This window comes from Canis lupus, chromosome 34 (assembly GCF_011100685.1).
Source record: "Canis lupus familiaris isolate Mischka breed German Shepherd chromosome 34, alternate assembly UU_Cfam_GSD_1.0, whole genome shotgun sequence".
Lineage (NCBI taxonomy): Eukaryota > Metazoa > Chordata > Mammalia > Carnivora > Canidae > Canis > Canis lupus.
The window spans coordinates 2,441,002-2,453,920 of NC_049255.1; the positions used below are offsets into that span (position 1 = coordinate 2,441,002).

A 12,919-nucleotide genomic window follows, 5' to 3' on the forward strand; every position below is an offset into this window, starting at 1 on the left:
TCTTCAATGTAGCCAAGATCTTATCTAAAGTCCAAGTTTTTCATCTACAATAAGGATAATGTTAGCTGAAATGAATGGGTTTTAGTGGGACAATTAAAATATCTTTGTTACTTTAAAACTCATAAGAACATATTATATGAAAGCATAGTTATAGAGTTTGATTGATAATGCCAAACAATTTCAATGGCTGGCTGGATATATAATAAAAGAGATTGCATTTAGGCAAAACAGTCATAAATACTTCATGGAATTAATGTATTCTTACAAGGTAAAGCTAAAAAATTTGTAGGAAAAAGTGTAACAAAAGTTCAACTGAGTGTCTCAGTCAGTTAAGCGTCTGCCTTTAGCTCAGGTCATGATCTCAGGGTTCTGGGATCAAGCCCCACATCAGGCTCCCGGCTCAGCAGGGCGTCTGATTCTCCCAATGCTCTACCCCCTTCCCCACTTGTGTGCTATCAATCTCTCTCCCAAATAAATAAATAAAATCTATAAAAAAAAAGAAGAAATAAAATCATATTATAAAATTAAGCCAAAATAATTAGAAGTCTTTCTAATAGGACTAAAGAAGTATGTGAGGCTAGAAGAAAAACGTACCAAAAAATTCAGAAATATCAAAAAACGTTAATTTAATGCATTATAGAAAATAAATGCCTGGATTGATGAGTTTGTTGATTGCTTCAAACTAATTGGAGGTTTTCACTTCCAGTTACTTAAATTGGAGCCACAAATCAAAATACTTAACTTCTCAATGCCTGACATATGAGTAACTCAGTGGTAGATCACTATATTCCCTTAGACAATAAGCCCTAAATTACTGAGTTCCACTCATGCTTCCTAGGGCAATTCATTTAAGCTTATTGATCCATAGTTCTTAATTTTTTAAAAAAAAGTAGTATCAATAAAAATAAAGTTTTTATGAGTATTGAAGAAAACAGAGAGTTTAAAATGTTTTCATATTGTATAGAACATAAAACTATGCAAGAAATAATCATAATGATTATGATTATAAATAAGGTGTTAAGAAGATAATCTACTCTTCAAAGCCTAAATCCAAATCTCTCCTCTCATACTCCAAAAAAGTCCACAAAGGGAAAAAAAAGGTTCCCACCTAAAAAAAAAAATAAATAAAAATGAACAAATAAAATCTCTAATCAAGGCCCATAGCATAACCAGGAGATAGAGATTATTCTAAATTTCAATCTGTAAATAGGATATAAAGACCAAAACTCAGCAGTCAGCTTCTGAGTCCTTCTGGAAGTAACAGAGTCAAGGGGGTACTCTGTGAAAAATACAACAAGGGAGGACCTCAAGGTGATAAAACACATAAAGTTACCTCAAAAATGGAAAAGCTCCATGTTAAATATAGAAAATCCGAAAACAGTTATGAGACCAGGTGGACAACAGTGAGTAGTGTCAGTGGATGACAGCAGCACTTCACGGAGACCCTCTCAGCTTCCTTTTGATGGCATTTTTATGGCTCTTACCTTTATTCTACTCCATCCAAAAGCCAACATCTATACTGTGCCTCTAGAGTCCTTCTATCAGACCTGTGAAGCCCTGTCCAACCGCAGGCAGAGAGCTAGAGGTGGTCCTTCACCAGGGATTAGAGTGTGGAATATGAAAGTCCAGCCTCACTGCTGGCAACCAAGACAATTCTATGGCTCAATGCAACTGTGCCAGATATCACAAGCTCATTTGTTACTTCTCTTCCTCCTTTTGCTTTTTAACTGCCTTGCCAGTTTCCTTTGGGAGCATTTTGATAATTTTTTTTTTCTGGAAAATTCAAGCCAAAAAAAGCTAGCCACTGGAGAACTGAAAGAAGGAGACCTGAAATTGCATGAATTCACAGGAGGAAGTAGTTCTTCTGAGGACAGATGAGAGCATGAAATGAAAGGTGTTCTTTGGAGGCTTGATGCTGAAGGTGAAGAAAGATGCCTGAAGAATAAGTTAGAGTCTTATAGAAACAATAAAAAATGATGACCCATGGACATACTAGCATGTCCGCCTACCCCGATAAATACAATCAATTTAACAAAATTATACATAACTATATCAATACCATTGACAGACTCGGTGTCAGCCCCTTCAGGATTATCCAAACTGCAGAAAGCTACTCCATCAAAGGTAATGTTCCTTCTTCTTTTAAAGATTTTATTTATTCATGAGAGATACAGAGGGAGAGAGACACAGGCAGAGGAGATAAGCAGGCTCCATGCAGGGAGCCTGACATGGGACTGGATCCAGGGTCTCCAGGATCACACCCTGGGCTGAAGGCAACACTAAACCACCCAGGCTGCTCGGTAATGTTCCTTCTTGAGGTGGCTCACATACAAGACTTTTTGGAGCAAGAGTGTGAAGACCTGGCCATCAGCCCTAAATGGGACAATTTTGAAAGGCCACTGTAGCTCCAGATCACTTCATGGGGACAGCCACAGCTGTACCCCTGCTCTACTTCTCCCTCTGCCACCCACTACTGCTTTTGCCCACTACCTGCCACAGGTGTTGATCTTAAGAGCACTCTTCAATGAAGGCCAAATTTTATTTCAGTCTGTTGCTAAGGCACCTAACCTGTGCCATAAACCAACCCAAATCCTTGGCATCTGTTACATACCTCTGTGATACAGGAGGGGAAAAAATCATTTATACAAATCTACTGTAAGAAGAAAACAGAATAAGATAGATTCTAGCTCATGAAAATTCTCCTACAAAACATGCATGAAGCAGAAGAAAATTATAACCAAAAAAGTCCTTGAACAATTATTTGCATATGATAAAATCCCTGTGTCAGAACAGCAAAAACAGAGGACAGAAGGGGAAAAAAAAGAAACATGCAAATTAAGAATTGTGTATAATGAAGGGAGAAATTTGAAATAACTCAAAAAATATCTTAGAAATAAAAATTACAAGGATCAGTGAAGAAAACCATTACAGTAATCAAGATAAAGAGAATGAAATAAGGGGATATAAAGAATAAGAAAATAAAGTAAGAAGTAAAAAGAATCAGTGTTTGATCTGAAGACAAAAACAGAAGCTATACTTCTGCATAGAATTCATTTAAAAAAAAAACAAAATGGGATCCCTGGGTGGCGCAGCGGTTTGGCGCCTGCCTTTGGCCCAGGGCGCGATCCTGGAGACCCAGGATCGAATCCCACGTCAGGCTCCCGGTGCATGGAGCCTGCTTCTCCCTCTGCCTGTGTCTCTGCCTCTCTCTCTCTCTCTCTGTGTGACTATCATAAATAAATAAAAAATTAAAAAAAAAATAATAAAAAAAAACAAAATGAAGCAAACATCTATTTAAAATTATCTAAGATAATTTTCTAGAAATAAATGAAGATCTGAATTTCATGCTGCAAGATTCCATGGTCTATCTGAGGAAATTAACCTGGGATGGTCACTTCAGTAATATAGCCTACCATAGTAAAATGACTAGACTTTAATAAACAAGCAAGTGAGCAAAAATATCCCAAGAATTCTAGGAAAATAATAGCAAGGCATTTATTTAAGGAAAAAAAAAGGAATTAGAGGAGAAGGAGGAGGAAGAGAAAAAGGAAATCAACTTGACATCAGATGTTTTGAGAGCAATTTAGAACACAGGAATGAGAAGTAGCACATCTACAGGAAACAGAAAAATGGAAGTGTGAACCAAGAATTTAATATTCAACAAAACTGTCCAAGTATCAAGACCTTAGAAAAAGAGCTTAAACATGCAATAACTCAGGGATTACTGCACTCTTGAATCTCCATTGCTAAAACTGTCTAGGACACAGGCTTTGCCACCCAAGGTTGGTGGGGAAAACTCTGGCAAAAGAACTAATAGGAAAGCAAGGCATTTACTGATTGGTAGATCTAGGCCTAAAACAAGGTGAGGACAGAATGAAAAATAATAATTAAATACTCTGCTCCAACTAAAAAATAATGAAAAACGAGTATACAGTTTAAGGAAAATGGAAAGTAGAGTAATCCCATTAATTGTACTATGCCTAACAGGTGGAGCAGAGAAATATCAGGTAAAACTGAAAAATAAAGAATAGGAAACTAATTTAGAAAGACTGGGAACTTGCATTATATAAGGCCTTAGTATAAAAGTGACACTAGCAGGTGCCTGGGTGGCCTAGTCCATTGAGCTGCGGACTCCGTTTCAGCTCAGGTTGTGATGGCAGGCCCATGAGACGGAGCCCATGTTGGGCTTCACGCTGGGCGTGGGAGTCTGCTTAGATTTCTCTTTCTCCCTCTCCTTCTGCCCCTCTCCCCACTCCTGTGCCACTCTCCAAATAAGTAAATCTTTAAGGTAACACTAAAATGATAAACATGAAATATTTCTGAATTAAAAAGAGAGACAAGAGACCAATATGGAGAAGTAGATGCAGAACATGTGCATATATAAAATATAAAATAATATGACTGATTTTAGACTAAAGACGTCAGTTATGTCATCAGTGTAAATTGGCTTTATTCTCCTGTTATAAGAGACTAAGCAGATTGGCAATAACAGTGAAGAGAAAGACCTACTGAGAAAACTCCATAGGAATATATATACACAAATAGTTGATATCTGAAATCAATAAAAGATGGACTTTTCAATAAATAGTACATGGACAACTGGGTAACCAACAAAGAATAGGTAATTTTTTTAAAGATTTTATTTATTTATTCATGAGAGACACACACAGAGAGAGAGAGAGAGAGAGGCAGAGACACAGGCAGAGGGAAAAGCAGGCTCCATGCAGGGAGCCCGACGTCGGACTCAATCCCGGGACTCCAGGATCACGCCCTGGGCCAAGGGCAGGCACCAAACCACTGAGCCATCCAGGGATCCCGAGAATAGGTAAATTTGAATCCATACTTCAAGTCGGAATAAAGAAATGACCCAAAATAGATGAATAATCTAATTATAGAATGAAATACAACCCTTTTGAGCAGAATTAGTATGACTTTACTTTTGAAAGATGTGGTTTTACATATTCATTAAACAAAATTAAATTAGAGTAAAGGGGAATATAAGAAAACATCACCATTAACAGAACAACTTAATTGTATATAAAATTGAAAACCAAACAAAAAAAAAGTAGCTTTTTAACACAATGATCTGATTACAATTCAGTTGGATATTTTCTAACTACAAAAGGAACTCCAGGGACGCCTGGGTGGCTCAGCAGTTGAGCGTCTGCCGTCGGCTCGGGGCGTGATCCAAGGATCCGAGATGGGAGTCCCGCCTCGGGCTCCTGTCGGGAGCCTGCTTCTCCCTCTCCCTCTGCCTCTGTCTCTGTGTCTCTTAGGAATAAATAAATAAATCTTAAAAAAAAAAAAAAAAAAAGGAACTCCAAAGGGGTTTTTTGTTTTGTTTTGTTTTGTTTTTTAGATTTTATTTATTCATTCATGAGAGACAAAGACAGAGGCAGAGACACAGGCAGAGGGAGAAGCAGACTCCCTCCGGGGAGCTCGATGCAGGATGCCCCATGCGGGACTCGATCCCAGGACACTGGGATCCCGCCCTGGGCTGAAGGCCGACAGTCAACCACTGAGCCACCCAGGTGCCCCAAAGGAATCTTGTACTAGATTTAAAATGCACTACAGCTAGCAATATTGGTTTCATAATTCTTAAAACTATGTTTATGTATTGAATATTATGATACAGAAAATTGGTAAATACGTTGATAAGTGTGGTAATCATGTCATTATTGTGGGAGAAATATGATATAAATGTAGACGGAGAAGAGGAATATTCCTGGATTGTTGAACTGGCTGTGAAGGTATCAGTACAAGGTTTAAATAGTTTTACTATTATTTTTCTAGCTCATGCCTATTGAAATGACCTAGAAGCAATGACAGCCAGGACCAATTAGCATATCTGGTGCCCAGATTTTGGGCTATCATATCATTCCCCAATAAAAGCAAGAAAGGTTCTTTAAAAAAATTACCTGTTCCAGACACATAGAGAATAAAATATGCATAGTGTGCCTGAAGTATCTTGTTATGCAGGAAAATAAGGAAATGCAAAAAAATTAAAACAGGCATTTCATAAGGATACAAGAACCAGCTTTATGGGGTTCCCACTGACAAATGTGGGAAAATTTGAAGATCTAAAAGAATAATGACAGTAATAATTATAATACATTTTTAGAGTGCATAATTATAATAAAAATTAGAAAATAAGCTTGTTTTTCCAGAAGGATACCACATTATAAATGCACAATATCCAAGTAATAATTAGTTGAAACAAGGATCAGGAATAAATACTAGATCATTGAATAAACTGTGGTTGGGAAACTGGATAAGGAGACAGACTCAAAGTATCATCCTGTAGATGATTTATTACAAAAAAAAAATGATTCTTTTATCAATGAAGAGTCAACTGATCCAATTTAATGTTGCCAGTGATGGTGCAAACTCTCATTGTGTGAATCTGATCATGATGAAACAGATGAGGCCAGCTGCCCAACTACTGGCCTCAGTTCTCCAACTTATCAGTGCTATAATAGAAAAAGAATTATCCTACATTAAATATAGTTAAAGAAATATGAAAACAAATACAGTGTGTGATCTTTAATTGAATTCTGAATGAAAAATGCTATAAATCTTTTATTTGGAAATTGAGCAAACATGAATATCTCTTCAACATTAAATTCCTTGAATGTGGTTACTATACTGTGATTATATCAGAGAATATCCTTGCTCTTAAAAAATTCATACTAAGGTATTTAGGGGCAAAGTATCATTATGTCTCAAATTTATTCTCAAATGGTTCATCAGACAAAAATATTATTATTTTCCAGGAAGATTTTTTAAAACATGGCAAAATGTAGGTAATTGTGATAACAAAGTGTTCATGTATGTTCATTAAATTCTTAATTCAACTGTTTCCTTATGTTTGAAATTTTCAACATAAGTTGTAGGGGAAAGAAACATGTTTGAATTTTTACCAGAGCTGAAAAAAATATATCAAGACAATGTTTCTAGGCTGCTTAATATATTAAAACCAACTGGAAACTAGAATATATAATTTACGTATATAATTAAATTTTTCAAAATAATAGCTGTAAGATTCTTGATTGGTTATAAAGAAAAAAATTAGGAGAAATAATTTGGAAACCCATTAAAATCATGTCCTTTAAATGTAGGGAATTTATTTTTGAGTTTGCTTTTAAGAAATCACAACATAGAAGAAGATAAGCATAGGGGCACCTGGATAGCTCAGTCCATTAAGCGGCTGCCTTGGGCTCAAGTCATGATCCTGGAGCCCTGGGATCCAGGCTCAGATTGGCTCCCTGCTTCTCCCTCTCCCTCTCCTTCTGCCCTACACTCCCCACCCGCCCCCACCTCCAGCTCCTGCTCTCTCTCAAATAAATAAATAAAATCTTAAAAAAAAAAAAAAAGGCAAGCATAGATGTAAATATCACTATATATTTTAAAGTTAACCGAAAACACAGGTTTCTGTCAAAAAAAAAAAATAGCCCTGGCAATGAAAACTACCTTGTATAACACTGAAAGCAAAGCATGGCTTTACTGGGGACTTTGCTTTCTTCACTTGCCGTCACTATCACCATGACAACCTCGATTACTTGGACTTGTCAGCTAATTGATACTCCATTGGGCTTTAACATTTTCTTCCATGTTCTGCTCCCAGAACATCACAAACTACTTTTGTTCTTAAAAGAGCACAGCACTAGAAGGCCTAGACTCTGCTCAAATTCAGGCTAAGCATCCTGTACACTAACAACTTTGGGTACGCTTCCCCAGTCTCAAGAGCTTATCCATTGAACTGCAGATCTATCTTTCATCAGTGTTTGAATAAAGAATACATCGGATACTGCCAGAAAAAGTGCTCACAATATCTATAAAATACATTCTCTTAATTTTATTGTGCATAAACACCCTCTCTGCTTCAAACTTCATTAGAAAAAATTACAAAATTCACTAATTCACTAAAGGGAGTGGTATTTCCCTTTTCATTCTTGATCATGGTTTCATACAATTTTTACGATAATATTTTCTAAATTGCTTCCAACTTCTAAATACCACTTATAAATGTGGACTATCCAAAAAATATGTTATTATTATTTTTCATATATTAAAATACTAGTAAATACCTAAATGTTTTGTACCTGCCACTTCCTATAAATTATTTTTTGTCCTACATCACCTTACTAAGATTATTAAAATTCCTACTAGGCTGTAAAGTCCAGGAGGTCAGAGGCCTTATCTTTCTTAGTCACCATTGAAAGTCTAGCAAGTAGCACAATTCAGGGTTGCCAGTTGTGAGGGCCTGCATCATAGCTCCTCCAAAAATGTCCATGTCCTAATTCCCATAACTAGGTAAATATGTGAATTTATACAACAAAAGGAAACTTACGGATCAGATTAAGGATTTCGGAGTGGGGAGACAATCCTGGATTATCCCATTGGGTGCTATGTAACCACAAGGGTTCTTATAAAGAGGCAATGGAAAGGTCAACATAGAGATCTGGAGATGCTATACTGCTCTCTTTGGAGGAAGAAGCCAAGAGGAAAGCAGGTAGCCTCTTGAAGCTGGAAAAGACAGGAAATGGATTCTCCCCAAGAGATTCCAGAAAAAACAGCCGTACTAACACCTTAACTATAGTACAGTGAGACTGATCTTAAAGTTCTGACTTCCAGAACTCGAAGATAATCAATTTGTATTGTTCTAAGCCACTATAATTGTAGTAGCAATAACTAATGCATCAATCAATAATCTTTGGATTTTACTGTTGTAAATTCAAGTTTTGTACATTGAGGTGATTCGTATTAGATCATATGTAAGTACAACCAGGATACAAAAAGAAAATTTTCTGGGGTACCTGGGTGGCTCAGTCAGTTAAGCATCTGACTCATGACTCAGGTCATGATCTCAGGGTCCTAGGATCGAGCCCTGCAGTAGGCTCCATGATCAGTGGGGAGTCTGCTTGTCTCTCTCCCTCTGTCCCTCCCCCCAACTTGTTCTTGCTCTCACTCTATTTCTCAAATAAATAAATAAGAAATCTTAAAAAAAATTTAAAAATTCAAAATGAAAATTTTCTGACAGTACGCCCTATGCTATTTTTATCACATTTGCTAAATTACAGCAAGCACTCCCATAAGAAGTTGTATGTAAACCGTCCTATATGTTTAGTACTAAAACATTATTTCCTGATAATTTTATTCATTGTCAGTAAAATAGAGATCAGCAAAAAAATGAATTTTAGTACATTTCAATTATTAATATGCATTTCTGGGGTGACTGTGGTAAATCAAAATAGTACCTATAAAATGTACTGGTATCATTTTTCAAGTTTACTTGCTAATTCATGCAGAATGTTTTCAGAAAATCATCATTAAAATGATGGAATAAATGTTAAAACTGTTTTCATATATTCTATAGCCATTTTGAAATAAGTTTTACAACATCTCATTGATTATAATTTAGTATGAATTCAACTTTTCTTAATAATTTCAATAATGTAGTGCATCAATTTTTTATGCATTTAATGTTGCAATTAAATTGTATATTATTTCAACATCCACATCCTAAAAATGCAAAGATTTTTTAAAAGTGTGCTGTTTCTTTAGGGATGCCTGGGTGGCTCAGTGGTTGAGCGTCTGCCTTTGGCCCAGGGCATGATCCTGGAGTCCTGGGATCGAGTCCAACATCGGGCTCCCTGCATGGAGCCTGCTTCTTCTCCCTCTGCCTGTGTCTCTGCCTTTCTCTCTGTGTCTCTCATGAATAAATAAATAAATAAATCTTAAAAAAAAAAAGTGTGCTGTTTATTGAGTTTTGACAAATGTACACTATTGTGGATTTATGACCACAATGAAAATACAGACTATTTACACCTCCCCAAAAAGTTCTCTTATGCTGCTTTCCAATGAAAACTGTTTTACCCCCCACAGTCCCTAGCAACACTGATCTGTTTAGTGTCACCTAAGTTTGGATTTTCACAGAATTTTATATAAATGGTATTATACAGTACGCAGTCTTTTGTCTGGCTTCTTTCACTTAGCAAGAAGTTTTGAGATTCATCAATGCTCTTGTGTGCTTCAGTAGCTCATTCTTTTTATTTCTCAGTTGAATTCGATGGTATGAATATACCATGGTTTGTTCATCCATTCACTAGCTAATGGCCACTTGTGTACTCTGTAGTGTGGGGGCCACTGTAAATAAAACTGCTATGAACATTCACATACCTCTCTTTGTGTGAACATACATTTTCATTTCTCTTGGATAAATAGCTTAGGGTGGCATTGATAGGTCATATGGTAAGTATATGCTTAAGTTTATAAGAAACTCCAAAACTGCTTTCCAGATTGAAACATTTTGTATTTCTATGTGTAATATAGGAGAATTATAGTTTCTCCCTATCTTAGCAACACTTGGAATTGTCAGGGTTTTTAATATTAGCCATTCTTATGAGTTATCTCCATTTTCTCAATGAAAAAGACTTCCTAAATTTAAAAAAAGTTTTGAAATCTAATTTTCCTGTATCTTTCATGTATATTATCATAGCTCTCAGATCCTGATTTCCTAACTAAAGCCTCTGGACCGTCTTGAAATGGACTTCATTTAATCGTATTTTTCAGTTGAGAAAGCTACCGACTTCCTGGTCCTTTTTATGTTAGGAAATTTTGGATTTGTGTTTTGAGAAAAACATTGTATTTCATTGGAAAATTAGGCACTACCTAGAATACATTCCAGGGTATCTGATTCCGGTTTTACAACATTGAGCTATTTTATAACTCTTTAAGCTGTGGCTAACGTATAGATCTGCAAATTCTATCCCAACTGGTAAAAGTGTATTTGACTTCACTCTTCACTGTAGGAAAAAAACAAAAAAACAAAAAACAAAACAAAACAAAAAAAGCTTTGCTTCCATTTGAACACTCATTTCAATATTCTTGATGTATATCTTTAAACTGGTTAGAAAATCTATCTGGTCACTTTCTAGATAAATAAATAGAATAAAATTTTACACAAGTGTTTTTTATATCTGCATGAGGCTTATAACTTTACCTCATTGTTTTTGAAAGTTATCTTTGACACTGTCCTAGATATTTTGAATTTTTAGATGTACAAACTCTGAAATCTATTATTCTCTATAAGCAATGCCTTTTTTGTTTTAGCAGCCAATAAACTTGGGTGACTTCAAAGTAAAAATTATTTGGGGGGCAGTAGTTCTACTCTTGGTTCAGATCTCTTGTCTTTTGATTTTCTCTGAGTCTGCTCCTCTCAAGGATGCTTTAGGGATCAGCCAAAGGAGTCTAAGACTCCTTCTCTGGCCTTTCCAGAACAAATACAAGATGTTGTCATAGGTATCTTGACCTATCTTCAACGTGGCTGAATTAGCAACTCCTAATTTGGTTCTTGAGGCCAGAAAGACTCTGGTCTTTCCACCACACCCCTCCCCACCTACACGTGAGCTCACTGCTCCTGAGGTAAGAACGATGGAGATCTAATACCATGCAGCTCCTCTCCAAATAAGTATTCCATGCCTGCCTGCTCTTCATTCCCCAGTGGCTTCAGGCAGCTGCTTATTATACTGTATCCAAATTTTATCATTGCTCTCTGTGGCAATAGCAGTCCACTTGGACCTGACTCAGTCACTGTGGGAAGTGCAATTCTGAATATACTAAGGTTTTGAACAAATGTGGATTTGTTACACAAATGAACACTGTGCTTAACAATGTACCAACATGGTGGAGTCCCGGAGGCTTCATAATATTGGATAGATACACATATGAGTGGAACATATACATTTAATAGGTGATCTATTTTCCCCACTTTATAGATATAGTCTAAGATTTGGATAAGAGTGTAATCTCTATAATATATAAATTAACTATTTTCATATTTCTTGGAATTGACAGTAGTATATAGTGTCTTAAGAAATAAAATGGACAAAAATTTGAACTTTCTTTTTTAAGCTGCACACTCTATTATGTCTTATTAAAGGAAGAACGAGAATAAACTTAACACGATGAGCACTAAGTAATGTATGGAAGTGTCAAATCACTATACTGTATACCTGAAACTAATATAACAACATATGTTAACTATACTGGAGTTAAAATAAACTTAATACAATTTTTTAAAAAAGAAAGAGGAAGGAAGGAAAGGAAGGAGAGGGGGAATAGGAAGGGAGGAAGGAAGAGAAAGAAAGGAAACAAGCCAGAGATAACAGTGATTAAGAATAGTTGCAAATGAAAACTCCAATATAAAAGTAGAATCGAATTTTCATGAGCTGCTCATCTATCTTAATATGCTTTTGTTATTACCCTTTCCAAAATGCTCATCTTTATTTGTGAGTAGATCTTATATTACCCTTTCCTATAATGGCCTTGCATTTGTCCCCTCTGTGGGATGCTGCTCTCATAACTCTCAACTCCTCAGTTCCATGATGTAACAAAACAGTCTGTTGCTATGGCAATGATCAGCATCTTGCAGCATGAGCCACTGTGATTACAGGTCTCTAGTGCTAGACTCTTCTTCTTTCAATCAATTTGTAGAGATCGCTTTTGTTCTTCCACACACTCCAAATTCAGTTCTTAATGTGCTTTGATTAATGTTTCAAAGTTTAACCAGTGTAGTGATGTGTTAAGTGGCAGTGCTTTATCTGCATTTTCCTATAAATGCATTATTCAGCCCATATTTCACTGAATCACAGTAAATTAGGTGTATCTGACATTTAAAAATACACAAATCAGCCTTAAAATAGCAAATATATGTATTTTATAATTTATTTACATGAGATCTAGGTACTAGGACTCAAATCTTTAACATATAAATAAATTACAAGGGAAAACTTTTTATTTCAATGTCTTGATTATTAAACATGGGTTATGAATCTAAATTATTGTATGCTAGAGGATAGGAAGACTGTTTCTACCACATAGAGTAAGTCATCCTAAGCATGATACCACAGAAATATTA

General features: G+C 35.9%; 1 long non-coding RNA gene across 3 annotated transcripts in view; it reads right to left on the reverse strand.

Moving 5' to 3' along the window:
* Positions 1-12,379, reverse strand: part of LOC102154585 — a 74,164-nt gene extending 61,785 nt beyond the window's left edge. For all 3 annotated transcript variants that reach the window (XR_005383637.1, XR_005383638.1, XR_005383639.1), the window contains exon 1: positions 12,265-12,379. This is a non-coding gene — a long non-coding RNA (uncharacterized LOC102154585). The remainder of the gene's footprint in view (positions 1-12,264) is intronic.
* Between the last annotated feature and the right edge of the window lie 540 nt (positions 12,380-12,919).